The 16,709-nt window shown below is 44.4% G+C and overlaps 2 long non-coding RNA genes across 2 annotated transcripts in view; one reads left to right on the top strand and one right to left on the bottom strand.

Annotated features, from left to right (window-relative positions):
* LOC141144035 (uncharacterized) overlaps positions 1-9,456 on the bottom strand; it is a 98,835-nt gene extending 89,379 nt beyond the window's left edge. Inside the window, exons 1-2 of the long non-coding RNA XR_012244334.1 lie at positions 9,231-9,456; positions 3,982-4,059 (exon numbers count right to left, since the gene is read on the bottom strand). This is a non-coding gene — a long non-coding RNA (uncharacterized lncRNA). The remainder of the gene's footprint in view (positions 1-3,981; positions 4,060-9,230) is intronic.
* Positions 9,457-14,542: 5,086 nt separating this feature from the next.
* The window catches only part of LOC141144034 (uncharacterized), a 28,973-nt gene continuing 26,806 nt past the window's right edge, over positions 14,543-16,709 (top strand). Inside the window, exon 1 of the long non-coding RNA XR_012244333.1 lies at positions 14,543-14,858. This is a non-coding gene — a long non-coding RNA (uncharacterized lncRNA). The remainder of the gene's footprint in view (positions 14,859-16,709) is intronic.

Raw genomic sequence — 16,709 nt, 5'->3', positions numbered from 1 at the left:
GATGTGCACCAGTATTAGTGCACAAAATAAGTTAAGTATAGTATTTTTTAAATAAAAAATACAGTTTATTATGGAGGATGGAGATGGATTGAGAACATCCGCAAGGTGGAGAAAGGCATAACAACCCTGGCAAAGGAGACCCCTCTTTACGGGGCATTATTTATTTGTTTTACATTTGTATTATGTTTTTGGAATCTGAGTTTCAGTATATATCATTCACTCTCACCATTCACCATTCACTCTCACCATTCACCATTCAACATTCACTCTCACCATTCACCATTCACTCTCACCATTCACCATTCACTCTCACCATTCACTCTCACCATTCACCATTCAACATTCACTCTCACCATTCACCATTCACCATTCACTCTCACCATTCACCATTCACTCTCACCATTCACCATTCAACATTCACTCTCACCATTCAACATTCAACATTCACTCTCACCATTCACCATTCAACATTCACTCTCACCATTCACCATTCACCATTCACTCTCACCATTCACCATTCACTCTCACCATTCACTCTCACCATTCACTCTCACCATTCACCATTCACTCTCACCATTCACCATTCACTCTCACCATTCACCATTCACTCTCACCATTCACTCTCACCATTCACTATTCACCATTCACTCTCACCATTCAACATTCACTCTCACCATTCACCATTCACTCTCACCATTCACTATTCACCATTCACTCTCACCATTCACCATTCACTCTCACCATTCACCATTCACTCTCACCATTCACTATTCACCATTCACTATTCACCATTCACTCTCACCATTCACCATTCAACATTCACTCTCACCATTCACTATTCACCATTCACTCTCACCATTCACCATTCACTCTCACCATTCACTATTCACCATTCACTCTCGTGCAAGAGCATCTGGTGAGCTTTTTTCTTCAGGGAGCGGAGGTGGCACACATCACTGTGGTGGAGGACTATCGGTGTAGTCTGTTACGCTTATTTCCTCATATCTGAGTGGATTTGAGTCAATGTTTTTTCCATGAATTTGCAGGACATTGCTTCACATTCCGATGGACACTGACCTACAATTTATGGACACTTTGGTGTTGATTGAACTTTGCAAAGAGCAGTTGCTCCAGAGATTAGTACATGAGGAGAAGCTCTGCTTCCTTCCCTCATCCAACAATGTGCAAGCAAAAATGCAGTTTTTTTTTTATTTTCCTTGCACAGGATTGGGTATTCTTTTCAAAGTGAAGCTTTACCTCATTTACTAAGCTCAGGAGCACCAAAGTGCACAGCCTATTAGCCATTAGTAAATCAACCCCACAATATGTGTAGCGCTGCCCCTTGTGAGGGCTGGCAGGGGCATTGCTAGATCTACAAAAGATCTGAGGCTAGAGCCCATAGCAGCGAAGTAAAGAAGTAAAGTAAATCATACGCTTGGGTGGGTATACACGTATATATAATATACGTGTGTGTATATATATATATATATATATATATGTATACAGTATCTCACAAAAGTAAGTACACCCCTCACATTTTTGTAAATATTTTCTTCTATCTTTTCATGTGACAACACTGAAGAAATGACACTTGTCTACAATGTAAAGTAGTGAGTGTACAGCTTGTATAACAGTGTAAATTTGCTGTCCCCTCAAAATAACTCAACACACAGCCATTAATGTCTAAACCGCTGGCAACAAAAGTCAGTACACCCCTAAGTGAAAATATCCAAATTGGGCCCAAAGTGTCAATATTTTGTGTGGCCACCATTATTTTCCAGCACTGCCTTAACCGTCTTGGGCATGGAGGTCACCAGAGCTTCACAGGTTGTCACTGGAGTCCTCTTCCCCTCCTCCATGACGACATCACGGAGCTGGTGGATGTTAGAGACCTTGCGCTCCTCCACCTTCCATTTGAGGATGTCCCACAGATGATCAATAGGGTTTAGGTCTGGAGACATGCTTGGCCAGTCCATCACATTTACCCTCAGCTTCTTTAGCAAGGCAGTGGTGGTCTTGGAGGTGTGTTTGGGGTGGTTATCATGTTGGAATACTGCCCTGCGGTCCAGTCTCTGAAGGGAGGGGATCATGCTCCTCTTCAGTATATCACAGTACATGTTGGCATTCATGGTTCCCTCAATGATCTGTAGCTCCCCAGTGCCGGCAGCACTCATGCAGCCCCAGACCATGACACCCCCACCACCATGCTTGACTGTAGACAAGACACACTTGTCTTTGTCCTCCTCACCTGGTTGCCCCCACACACGCTTGTCACCATCTGAACAAAATACGTTTATCTTGGTCTCATCAGACCACAGGACATGGTTCCAGTAATCCATGTCCTTAGTCTGCTTGTCTTCAGCAAACTGTTTGCGGTCTTTCTTGTACATCATCTTTAGAAGAGGCTTCCTTCTGGGACGACAGCCATGCAGACCAATTTGATGCAGTGTGCGGCGTATGGTCTGAGCACTGACAGGCTGACCCCCCACCCCTACAACCTCTGCAGCAATGCTGGCACCACTCATACGTCTATTTCCCAAAGACAACCTCTGGATATGACGCTGAGCACGTGACCTCAACTTCTTTGGTGGACCATGGCGAGGCCTGTTCTGAGTGGAACCTGTCCTGTTATACCGCTGTATGGTCTTGGCCACCGTGCTGCAGCTCATTTTCAGGGTCTTGGCAATCTTCTTATAGCCTAGGCCATCTTTATGTAGAGCAACAATTCTTTTTTTCAGATCCTCAGAGAGTTCTTTGCCATGAGGTGCCATGTTGTACTTCCAGTGACCAGTATGAGAGAGTGAGAGCGATAACACCAAATTTAACACACCTGCTCCCCATTCACACCTGAGACCTTGTAACACTAACGAGTCACATGACACCAGGGAGGGAAAATGGCTAATTGGGCCCAATTTGGAGATTTTCACTTAGGGGTGTACTGACTTTTGTTGCCAGCGGTTTAGACATTAATGGCTGTGTGTTGAGTTATTTTGAGTGGACAGCAAATTTACACTGTTATACAAGCTGTACACTCACTACTTTACATTGTAGACAAGTGTCATTTCTTCAGTGTTGTCACATGAAAAGACACTCTACAAGACTCTGGTCCGGCCGCACCTGGAGTATGCTGTCCAGTTCTGGGCACCAGTCCTCAGGAAGGATGTACTGGAAATGGAGCGAGTACAAAGAAGGGCAACAAAGCTAATAAAGGGTCTGGAGGATCTTAGTTATGAGGAAAGGTTGTGAACTCTGAACTTATTCTCTCTGGAGAAGAGACGCTTGAGAGGGGATATGATTTCAATATAAAAATACCGGACTGGTGACCCCACAATAGGGAGAAAAGTTTTTTGCAGAAGAGAGTTTAACAAGACTCGTGGTCACTAATTAAAATTAGAAGAAAAGAGGTTTAACCTTAAACTACGTAGAGGGTTCTTTACTGTAAGAGCAGCAAGGATGTGGAATTCCCTTCCACAGGCGGTGGTCTCAGCGGGGGACATCGATAGTTTCAACAAACTATTAGATAATCACCTGAATGACCGCAACATACAGGGATATACAATGTAATACTGACACATAATCACACACACAGGTTGGACTTGATGGACTTGTGTCTTTTTTCAACCTCACCTACTATGTAACTATGTATATGTAACTACACATCCCACAATGCTTTGCTCTGCTCTAAGTTTAGTCTGAAAGGAAATGACACATGGAGTCCAAGTCAACACTAGAGGGAGACAACCCCACATTGATTATCACTGTACACCGTCCCTGAATTGCAGCATAATAGCCATCTCCTGGCCACATATGAGTTTTATATTTTTATTTTGTGTGGTGATGCACTTTAGAGCGCTACTGTGAAATGATTATTTTCTGATTGCAATATATTTTCACCTTTTCGTTTTCTTGACATTTTTGGTATAAGTAGCGACACAATTATTTACACATTCTGGAGTGCAGTACATATATATATATACTTACTATCTGTCAACCACCACCCCCAAGACAAGGATCGGAACCGTGCGATATCCATGCAATGTGTAGGATCAGAAGGATTCACTGTAAAAAAATGAGGGATATAAAATGAGAAAATGAAGTTGTGTATTTATTGGCATATAACACGCACTTTTTCACCATGAAAAGCGGGTGCAAATAGCGTGTTATACACCAATACTTCAATTTTTGCTGCCTCGGAGGGGACAGGGAGGGGGACGGGACGAGCGCCGTCAGATTACATACAGCGACAATCTTCTGTTTACTTGGCGGCCTCTGTAATAGGAAGTCCCATCTCCTGGGCCGCCATTGGACCACTGTTCTGTCTATCATAGGAGATTCTCACTATATGTAATCTGTTGGCGCTCGTCCCGCCCCCCTCCCTGTCCCCTCTAGGCTGCAGATGGGAATTGATCAGGCTGCACTGATGGCAAAAGGTGAGGCTGCTGCACTGATGGCACTTGTGAGGCTGCAGATGGGGATTGAGCAGGCTGCAATAATGGCAATGGTGAGGCTGCTGCATTGATGACAATGGTGAGGCTGTTGCATTGATGGCAATGGTGAGGCTGCTGCATTGATGGCAATGGTGAGGCTGCTGCATTGATGGCACTAGTGAGGCTGCATTGATGGCACTTGTGAGGCTGCAGATGGGCATTGATCAGGCTGCATTGATGGCAATGGTGAGGCTACAGATGGGCATTGATCAGGCTGCATTGATGGCAATGGTGAGGCTACAGATGGGCATTGATCAGGCTGCATTGATGGCAATGGTGAGGCTGCTGCACTGATGGCAATGGGGAGGCTGCTGCATTAATGGCAATGGTGAGGCTAGAGATGGGCATTGATCAGGCTGCATTGGTGGCAATGGTGAGGCTGGAGATGGGCATTGATCAGGCTGCATTGATGGCAATGGTGAGGCTGGAGATGGGCATTGATCAGGCTGCATTGATGGCAATGGTGAGGCTACAGATGGGCATTGATCAGGCTGCATTGATGGCAATGGTGAGGCTGCTGCACTGATGGCAATGGGGAGGCTGCTGCATTAATGGCAATGGTGAGGCTGGAGATGGGCATTGATCAGGCTGCATTGGTGGCAATGGTGAGGCTGGAGATGGGCATTGATCCGGCTGCATTGATGGCAATGGTGAGGCTGGAGATGGGCATTGATCCGGCTGCATTGATGGCAATGGTGAGGCTGGAGATGGGCATTGATCCTCATTTTGCTTCAAAGTTTCCTTATTTAAAATGTAAGTTTGTTTCCTGAAACTCCCTTCTTAAAATGAATGTGCGTGTTATACGACGATAAATACAGTATATAGGAACCTTTATATTACAGTATGGTATGGACCTCGATTTCCTTGTTTAACCCCCCCAGGAATAAGGGTATTTAAGGAATATATACAAAAAATCTCCCGCTGGTTTAAAATGTTCTTCTGTGGGCAGGATACTAGGGATCACCTCCGTTACCCAAACTTTCAGAGCGATTGTAGATCCCTGGGGCTTCTCCAGGAAATGTCCGGGAATGCCATGCTTGTTGCGCCTTCTTCCATGAAGCGTCTATGCTCACCGAATCGCTTGTGAAGGGTGCGGATGGTTCTCCATACATAAAATGAGCCACACGGACAGGTCAGGCAATGCACAACATGTTCGCTGGAACCGTTATAAAATTCCATCGATCGTATCGGTTTTACCCTTCAGCGTAAAAACTCTTTTGGCCACGTTCCACCAACTGGCAAGTCAGACATCATTTTTCACGGCATCGGTACATTCCCACCATAGGGATCAGAGGAATATGATTGCCAGGGATTTGGGGGTTACTTGTTCTGATCTTACTAGGTGCGATTTTCATTATTATATTTGTATTGGTTTCTGAGTGAGGGTTGTCTTCTGCCTTTCAACATAATGCTAGGAACCCCCGCCCCCCCAAAAAAAAAAAATCAACTAGGAACAGGGAACTTCAGGCCATGCGATTTACTACCCAATTTCATGACAAATACAGAATTATGGAGAGTATTTTGTCTAAACATTGGTCCATACTACTTAAAGACACCTTTCCTGCAGACAAGAAAAAAAAAGCATTGGGGGGGGGGGCAAGTTCCAGCTAGTTCCAGAGCAGGGGTCTTACTGTAGGTTGTTGTTGTGGTTTTAATTCAGCCACGTCATCCATTCACTGGGATCGCTCTTTGAAAATACTGCAGGTCTGATTGGCCACCAGCAGCAGGGCGGTGACATCACAGCAATTGTGGTCCACCCAGCATTTTCCCCCAGCAGGGCGGGGACAAGGGGTGGGCGAGAGGGCCCGGGCCCTGGGCGCAGTGTGTGTGTGGGTGTGCCAGCGGGCTCCTACAGTGTTGACAATCGATAGTACTGGGCACTTGTCCACACCTGTCTCCAGCGCAGCAAGGATTTGTGCTGGGGGGGGGGTTGTGCTGATAGGAAAGATTTGTGCTGGAAGGAGGTATATGGGGATGAGGATTTGTGCTGGGAGGGGGATTTTTTTTTTGGGGGGGGGGGTAAGAGAATTTGTGTAAGAAGGAGGAGTTTGGGGGGGATTTATACTGAAAGTAGTGATACAGGGGAGGATTTGTGCTGGAAGGGGGTATATGGGGGGTGAGGAATGGTGCTCAGAGGGGTGATTTGTGCTGGAAGGGTGGTATTTGTGCTGGGAGGGGGGAGATGGAGGGAAGCGTTTGTGCTGAGAGGTTTGAGGGGGGTATATTTGCTGGAAGAGAGCATATTGGGGGGGGGGGGTTGTGCTAAGAGGGGGGATTTGTGCTGGGAGGAGAATTTGCGTAAGAATGAGAGGTTTAGGGGGGATTTATGCTGGAAGGGAGGATATGGGGGGGAGTGTTTTTGCTGAGGGGGTATTTTTACTGGAAGGGGGTATATGGGGGTGAGGAATGGTGCTCAGAGGGGTGATTTGTGCTGGGAGGGGGGAGATGGAGCGGAGGGTTTGTGCTGAGAGACGGGATTCAGGGGGAGGGAGAATTTGTGTAAAAATTAGAGGTTTGGGGGGGATTTATGCTGGAAGGGAGGATATGGGGGGGGGGGGGTGCTGGAAGGGGGGAGATGTAGGGGAGGGTTTTGTGCTGAGAAGGGGTATTTTTAATGGAAGGGGGTATATGGGGGTGAGGAATGGTGCTCAGAGGGGAGATTTGTGCTGGGAGGGGGGAGATGGAGGGAATCATTTGTGCTGAGAGGTTGGGGGGGGGGTATATTCTGGAAGAGAGCATATGGGGGTTGTGCTAAGAGGGGGGATTTGTGCTGGGAGGGGGGATGGAGGGGAGGGCTTGTTCTGAGAGGGGGGGATTTGGGGGAGAGAGAATTTGTGTAAAAATTAGAGGCTGGGGGGGTATTTATGCTGGAAGGGAGGATATGAGGGGGTATTTTTACTGGAAGGGCTTATATGGGGGTGAGGAATGGTGCTCAGTGGGGTGATTTGTACTGGAAGTGGGTATTTTCCTGGGAGGGGGGAGTTTGTGCTAGGGGGCGGTTGGGGGTGGCAGACAGAATTTGTGTAAGAAGTAGAGGTTTTGGGGGGATATTTGCTGGAAAAGGAGGATATGTGGTGATTTATGCTGGGGGGGGGGGGGTGGAGGGGAGAGCTTGTGCTGAGTAGGGGGATTTGTGCTGGAAGGGAGTATATGGGGGTGATTTGTGCTGGGAGGGGGGATTTGAGTATATGGGGGTGAGGATAATGGAAGGGGGGGGTTTGCCATCTTTGCCCTGGGCACTGGATGACCTTGTCCCCATAACAAATCCACAAGGGGCCTGAGCATTGCAGCCCCAACTCACCGGTTGCAATGCTCTGCAGGCTTCCTACTAAATGTTTAATAAAAGCACATTTTTCCTGATATCAGACTTATTGGATTTACAGAATTTTTTTGCAGTTGGTGGGATTTGCTGTTGAAGAGACAATGTGGACAATGTGCGATGTATTGCAGAGATGAGATATACTGCATAGATGCAGCTCCACCTGGCTGCCTGTAGATGGCACTGCAGGCTTTTTATCTTTCTTTGTATTTAATGTATTTCATACTTTGTTTCCAAAAATATATATATAAAAAATAACAGAATAATATAAACTTAATGGCTATAGTAATATCATTGAACATTTAGTACAGGCGGGATCAGGTGTAATCTCAGTGGTCTTGGTTTGTTCAGGACTCTGAGGGGTCTTATTATAAGAGGTCAATGGAGACATTTCATGTTTCTTTGAGGTTTTTTTTGTCCATTGGAAATATCGGATCCGCCGGTTCCGTCTCTTTATGACACCGCCGAGGGCAATTTCTCTGCTGATCTTCATTATATTCTAATTAAGGTGAACATTGCTCAGTCTGATCTCCACATTTCTTCTCTCATTTTGCCAGTTTTTTTTCTTTTTTATGACTTAAGCGTGGAGCCACAGCTCCGCCTTCCTACCACTGACACCGCCGTGCATGCATGGGCTGCAGGAATCGCAATGTGATCCGGCAGAAGACCCTCCTGTGCGCTGCTCCATGCAAATCTATACAGCTGCTATGAATCGAGGCCTAACTTTTTTGAAGTTTAATCTGCTTATATTTTTGACTTCCCTGGTCCCCCCCCCCCCCCCCTCCCCATCATCAACGGGCTAATGAAATGATTTAAATAAAATCTTATTTTCATTACATTTTCTTTATTTTAGACCAAACAATGTCATCACTGGGTCTCTGTGCTTCTCTATGCAATGCTGGCAGGCTGGTGGGAGGGGCCAGCAAGGTGCTCTCAGGAGCCCTCGGTTCTGAGGGTGGCTTTTGGGAGGGATTATGCAAATAAAAAAATGCCTTAAAGAGGCAGTAAAGGCTTTAAAAAATTAATTAAAAAAAACACTCTGCAAGGTAAAGCCATAATGTGCATCGCATACTAGCAAAGCTCCCAGCTGTCCCGGATTTCAAGGGACTGTCCCGGATTTCGCGGGACTGTCCCGGATTTCGAGGGACTGTCCCCTGATTTGGAACAAAGTCCCTCATTCCTCCTCGTTTGCCCCTCATTTTGGTCTGATCTATGTAGTTGTATATAAAATGCACTTTTTATCTTTCACAAATACACAGAAATCCCTATTCTGTTCGGGGAGAGGAGATATGTCGTTTGTTCCTAATAAATAGGAACAGTGATATGTCTCCTCTCTTAAAAAACAAGGAGAAAGAGGCGCCTCTGGGTGCAGACGTTTAAAACAATTATTAAAAAGATATAGCAACAGCTGGTGATGCACTCACATTTAGTAGAAAAAAGTAGGCAAAGGACTGTCCCAAAGCAATCAAGGGGATCCGTGGGGTCATCTAATCCTGGCTGATGGATGACAGAGATACTGGGCAGTCTGTAAACGCTGGATGTTTTCGGCCGAACAGCAAAGACAGGCTCCAGAGAGAGGCTTGGATGGCATCCGATCAGGCGAGGGATGATGACGTCACTCGATATGCGACGCGTTTCCTGAGCTGGCTCACCGTGAATGGTGTGACGGCGGCGCTCCTTTGTCAAGCTGATTGGCTGGGAGCTGAAGAGGAATTTAAGTAGAAAATGCTGAAGGGGAAGGGGGCGGAGTGGGGGCGGAAAGGGGGATGGACCTGAATCTGATGTGTGGAAGTGTCAGCAGAGGAGGAAATCAAGGAGAAGGACGATATGAGGGGATGTGGTGTGCTGATTTGAAAAAAAGGGGGAAAATAAATAGAAACTAAAAACTATTGGTTACAATGGGAAGGTAGGAGGGGGACAATGTAAAAAAGGAAGGGAAAATTTATCATAATATGCACAAGTGTAATGAATGGAATGGACGGGGGCAGAGGGCTGCAACACAACTATGGGAGGAAAAATAAATTAAAATAAAAAAGGAAAAATCATGTGTATGTGTGTGTACACATATAAACGGTAGCATGCACCTGTGTGCATATACAAAAAGTCAATTGCATATACACCCTATATATATGTACAGATAGATGGTGACCACATGTGTCACCTATTGGGCATAAAAGCAAGCGTGCAAGCAGGCACATGCGTGCGCACACGTATGTGCGCCACCACAACATGACACACGCTGCATATGGATCGATGAGCTCGAACCCCCATAGGTGACAAAAGGATATGGATGGTATATTATAAAGGAAAAATATATATAATAAAAATAAATATACAAAAAATACAAATAAATGGTCGCTACATGAATTGGATAACATGTAGGAGTATATGTATATATAATATGTACAATACATGCATGCATTATTGTGCATCCATATATAGTGTTGATATTGATGTATACATATACATACGTGTATGTGTGGGGAGGGGGAAAGGGGAGGTAAACGGGAAAGAAAGAAAAGGGGGGGGGGGAGGTAGTTGGGAAAAAGGAGGAAAATGGGGAGGAGGGGGGGGAAATGGGGGAAAAAAATTGTGTGTATGGGGGGGGGGAGGGGCGGGAAAAGGAGAAAGTGAGACCTAGCGTATCGTGACATACAAAATCTAGCTAAAAAATGGGTAGTATATCTGCATTTACCAATATATACGTCCATTATACAATGCAACAGAAAGGAATAGAATTAAAATCAATAAAGTTAAAATCAATAAACCTATGAGTAAAGGAATATAACAATCAATGGGAAAAAAAAGATAAGTAAACCAGAAGAGTGTGGGTACCATGTAAGTTAATATTCATATCCGCCTTACAAAATGGTAGAGGTTTCAATACATTCATTGATTCCCCCCGGGCGAAAGGGCATCTAAACGGTAGATCCAATAGGTCTCTCTTGCACACAATTTTTTGAACCTCTCGGCAGGCGGAGAGACCTAGGGATCTGTTCTATAACCAAACTGAGAGCCCAAGGGTAGAGCCCTTATGCACTGCAGCAAAATGTTTCGGTACACTGTGGGGGTCCTGTGCCACCCTCTATGTATCTTCTATGTTCCCCGAAGCGTTGTCTTAGGGGCCGAATAGTGCGGCCCGACATAAATGAGGCCACATGGGCAGGTCAAGCCGTACACAACGTAGTCGGATGAACAATTATAGAAATCTTTCAGAATGTATGTCTGGTCTTTAGTGCAAAAGGATTTTTGGCCATGTTGGACAAAGTGGCAAGTCTTACATAGTTTTTTCCGACATTGAAACATCCCTACTAGAGGGATGAGTGGGGTGGTAGGCACAAAGGTCGGAGTAATCTTGAGTTTACTGGGGGCAATTTTATTCTTGAGGTTGGGAGCCCTTCGATAAGTAACCTGTGGATATGTGGAAAGAATGGATCTAAGGTGAGGGTCTTGTTGGAGAATGACCCAGTGTTTTCGGAGTATCTTCTCCATTTTGTTATGTTCGGAATGAAAAGTGGTAATGAACTGGATGGGGCAATTCATCGGAGGCGTGTTGCTACGTGGAGGTTTCTCGTGAAGATAAGATTCATAAGCAGTCTCCACTAGGTCTTTCGGGTATCCTTTCTCAGAAAACTTTTGTTTGAGATGAATACTGGCGTCTATATAGTCCGCTTTTTTGGTGCAGTTTTGTCTCAAACGACAAAATTGACCTTTGGGAATATTTTTTTATCCAAGGGGGATAATGGCAACTTTTGAAGTGAAGATACGAATTGCCACTAGTAGGTTTGGTGTAGTTTTTGACATATATCTCCTGATGGTCATGTCTTAATTCCAGATCAAGGAAGGCTAGAGAAGTCTGATTACTGTCATGTGTAAAGGATAGACCATACTTGTTATTGTTACAGTGTGTAGTGAATAGTGGAATGAGGTCTAGAGGTCCATCCCAGATGATTATGATATCGTCAATATATCTTCCGAAATAGACGATATTAGCTGAGAAAGGGTTATTGTGATAAATGTACTGTTTCTCCCAAAACCCCATGGCCAAGTTTGCGTACGAGGGGGCAAAATTTGCCCCCATCGCCGTCCCCTGTAGCTGTAAGTAGAAAGTCACCGTTGAATGTAAAATAGTTGTGTGTTAAACAGAACTTGGTGGCTTCTATGATGAAGGTGGCCTGACGGGGGTTCAAGAGTTATCTTTAGACGTAAGTTCCCTGTATACTTCCATTCCCCATGATTTTGGAATCATGGCCCTCGAGTACTTTCTCTCTACAGACCCGCTCATGAACCCCCGTCAGGCCACCTTCATCATAGAAGCCACCAAGTTCTGTTTAACACACAACTATTTTACATTCAACGGTGACTTCTACTTACAGCTACAGGGGACGGCGATGGGGGCAAATTTTGCCCCCTCGTACGCAAACTTGGCCATGGGGTTTTGGGAGAAACAGTACATTTATCACAATAACCCTTTCTCAGCTAATATCGTCTATTTCGGAAGATATATTGACGATATCATAATCATCTGGGATGGACCTCTAGACCTCATTCCACTATTCACTACACACTGTAACAATAACAAGTATGGTCTATCCTTTACACATGACAGTAATCAGACTTCTCTAGCCTTCCTTGATCTGGAATTAAGACATGACCATCAGGAGATATATGTCAAAAAACTACACCAAACCTACTAGTGGCAATTCGTATCTTCACTTCAAAAGTTGCCATTATCCCCCTTGGATAAAAAATATTCCAAAGGTCAATTTTGTCGTTTGAGACAAAACTGCACCAAAAAAGCGGACTATATAGACGCCAGTATTCATCTCAAACAAAAGTTTTCTGAGAAAGGATACCCGAAAGACCTAGTGGAGACTGCTTATGAATCTTATCTTCACGAGAAACCTCCACGTAGCAACAACGCCTCCGATGAATTGCCCATCCGGTTCATTACCACTTTTCATTCCGAACATAACAAAATGGAGAAGATACTCTGAAAACACTGGGTCATTCTCCAACAAGACCCTCACCTTAGATCCATTCTTCCCACATATCCACAGGTTACTTATCGAAGGGCTCCCAACCTCAAGAATAAAATTGCCCCCAGTAAACTCAAGATTACTCCGACCTTTGCGCCTACCACCCCACTCATCCCTCTAGTAGGGATGTTTCAATGTCGGAAAAAACTATGTAAGACTTGCCACTTTGTCCAACATGGCCAAAAATCCTTTTGCACTAAAGACCAGACATACATTCTGAAAGATTTCTATAATTGTTCATCCGACTACGTTGTGTACGGCTTGACCTGCCCATGTGGCCTCATTTATGTCGGCCGCACTATTCGGCCCCTAAGACAACGCTTCGGGGAACATAGAAGATACATAGAGGGTGGCACAGACCCCCACAGTGTACCGAAACATTTTGGCTGCAGTGCATAAGGGCTCTACCCTTGGGCTCTCAGTTTGGGTTATAGAACAGATCCCTAGGTCTCTCCCGCCTGCCGAGAGGTTCAAAAAATTGTGTGCAAGAGAGACCTATTGGATCTACCGTTTAGATGCCCTTTCGCCCGGGGGAATCAATGAATGTATTGAAACCTCTACCATTTTGTAAGGCGGATATGAATATTAACTTACATGGTACCCACACTCTTCTGGTTTACTTATCTTTTTTTTCCCATTGATTGTTATATTCCTTTACTCATAGGTTTATTGATTTTAACTTTATTGATTTTAATTCTATTCCTTTCTGTTGCATTGTATAATGGACGTATATATTGGTAAATGCAGATATACTACCCATTTTTTAGCTAGATTTTGTATGTCACGATACGCTAGGTCTCACTTTCTCCTTTTCCCGCCCCTCCCCCCCCCCATACACACAATTTTTTTCCCCCATTTCCCCCCCCCCTCCCCCATTTTCCTCCTTTTTCCCAACTACCTCCCCCCCCCCCCCTTTTCTTTCTTTCCCGTTTACCTCCCCTTTCCCCCTCCCCACACATACACGTATGTATATGTATACATCAATATCAACACTATATATGGATGCACAATAATGCATGCATGTATTGTACATATTATATATACATATACTCCTACATGTTATCCAATTCATGTAGCGACCATTTATTTGTATTTTTTGTATATTTATTTTTATTATATATATTTTTCCTTTATAATATACCATCCATATCCTTTTGTCACCTATGGGGGTTCGAGCTCATCGATCCATATGCAGCGTGTGTCATGTTGTGGTGGCGCACATACGTGTGCGCACGCATGTGCCTGCTTGCACGCTTGCTTTTATGCCCAATAGGTGACACATGTGGTCACCATCTATCTGTACATATATATATGGGTGTATATGCAATTGACTTTTTGTATATGCACACAGGTGCATGCTACCGTTTATATGTGTACACACACATACACATGATTTTTCCTTTTTTATTTTAATTTAGTTTTCCTCCCATAGTTGTGTTGCAGCCCTCTGCCCCCGTCCATTCCATTCATTACACTTGTGCATATTATGATAAATTTTCCCTTCCTTTTTTACATTGTCCCCCTCCTACCTTCCCATTGTAACCAATAGTTTTTAGTTTCTATTTATTTTCCCCCTTTTTTTCAAATCAGCACACCACATCCCCTCATATCGTCCTTCTCCTTGATTTCCTCCCCTGCTGACACTTCCACACATCAGATTCCAGGTCCATCCCCCTTTCCGCCCCCACTCCGCCCCCTTCCCCTTCAGCATTTTCTACTTAAATTCCTCTTCAGCTCCCAGCCAATCAGCTTGACAAAGGAGCGCCGCCGTCACACCATTCACGGTGAGCCAGCTCAGGAAACGCGTCGCATATCGAGTGACGTCATCATCCCTCGCCTGATCGGATGCCATCCAAGCCTCTCTCTGGAGCCTGTCTTTGCTGTTCGGCCGAAAAACATCCAGCGTTTACAGACTGCCCAGTATCTCTGTCATCCATCAGCCAGGATTAGATGACCCCACGGATCCCCTTGATTGTTTTGGGACAGTCCTTTGCCTACTTTTTTCTACTAAATGTGAGTGCATCACCAGCTGTTGCTATATCTTTTTAATAAATTGTTTTAAACGTCTGCACCCAGAGGCGCCTCTTTCTCCTTGTTTTATAGTGCTACTGGGACATGGCTTTCACTCCCACTAGAAGGCTGCCCAGAATGTGGATTTTACACCCTATTCCTGCTTCCTTCATCTGCAGTGTTATTACATGGACTCATAATTTTCATGTTTAATTTAATTGTTATGGAATTTCTTTTCCTTATTGTTTATGCGCATCATTTTAAATTAGGATTTGTTTGTCTCTTTTGCGCCATTTACTTGCTGTATTGTTGTCTCCTCTCTTACTCAGTCCTATCCTCATACAGTTAGAACACACTGAGGGAACACACACTTAACCCCTTGATCGCCCCCTAGTGTTAACCCCTTCCCTACCAGTGACATTTACACACTAATCGGTGCATTTTTATAGCACCGATCGCTCTATAAATGTCAATGGTCCCAAAAATGTGTCAAAAATGTCCAATCTGTCCGCCGCAATATCACGATCCCAATAAAAATCGCAGATTGCCCCCATTACTAGTAAATAATAATAATAATAAAAATGCCATAAAAATGCATAAATCTTTCCCATACTTTGTAGACGCTATAACGTTTGCGCAAACCAATCAATATACGTTTATTGTGATTTTTTTTTTTTTTACTGAGAATATGTAGAAGAATACATATCAGCCTAAACTGGAAAGAAGACATTTCTTTTTAAAAACATTTTTGGGGATTTTTATTATAGGAACAAGCAAAAAAATATTTTTTTTTTCTTTCAAAATTGTTTTTTATATTTATAGCGCTAAAAAAAAAAAAAAAACGCAGAGGTGATCAAATACCACCAAAAGAAAGCTCTATTTGTGGGGGGAAAAAAAGGACGTAAAATGTAATTTGGGTACAGCGTCGCACGACCCGCGCAATTACCAGTTAAACTGACGCAGTGCCGAATTGTAAAAATTTGCCCTGGTCAGGAAGGGGGTAAAATCTTCCGAGGGCTGAAGTGGTTAAGATGTACATGAGTGTGTGTGTGTGTGTGTGTGTGGGGGGGGGGGCAAAAGTATGCAGGCATAGGACACACCCCTTGCCACGCCCCCTTAAAGGAAAATTGTACAAAAAAAAAAATGATTGGTTAAACCCACAAGTGCTTTTTTTTTACCACTACTATTCCTTTATATTGGCTTTTGGAATTTACAAATGCAGCAATTTAGAAATCGGATGAAAGGTTTAGCGCTGGGAAAACACTTTTTGATAGATAAAAATAGCATTTTATATACAATTATACAGATCAGACCAAAACGAGGGACAGATGAGGAGGAATGAGGAGCAGAGGGACAGATGAGGAGGAATGAGGAGCAGAGGGACAGATGAGGAGGAATGAGGAGCAGAGGGACAGATGAGGAGGAATGAGGAGCAGAGGGACAGATGAGGAGGAATGAGGAGCAGAGGGACAGATGAGGAGGAATGAGGAGCAGAGGGACAGATGAGGAGGAATGAGGAGCAGAGGGACAGATGAGGAGGAATGAGGAGCAGAGGGACAGATGAGGAGGAATGAGGAGCAGAGGGACAGATGAGGAGGAATGAGGAGCAGAGGGACAGATGAGGAGGAATGAGGAGCAGAGGGACAGATGAGGAGGAATGAGGAGCAGAGGGACATTGCTCCAAATCAGGGACAGTTGGGAGCTTTGGACTTGGGATTAGCCTTGTTCTGCTCCTGAAGCTCAAAGAGGCGGGAAGGAGAAGCAGCACAAGAAGCCAATCAAAACTCCAAATGTCTCCTCTGCCTTTCCAAAGCCTTAGATAAAAAAAAAAAAAAAAAAAAAAAAAAAACATTG

The sequence above is a fragment of the Aquarana catesbeiana genome, linkage group LG05, assembly GCF_042186555.1.
Source record: "Aquarana catesbeiana isolate 2022-GZ linkage group LG05, ASM4218655v1, whole genome shotgun sequence".
Classification (NCBI taxonomy): domain Eukaryota; kingdom Metazoa; phylum Chordata; class Amphibia; order Anura; family Ranidae; genus Aquarana; species Aquarana catesbeiana.
This window is presented reverse-complemented; position numbering and strand designations above follow the sequence as displayed.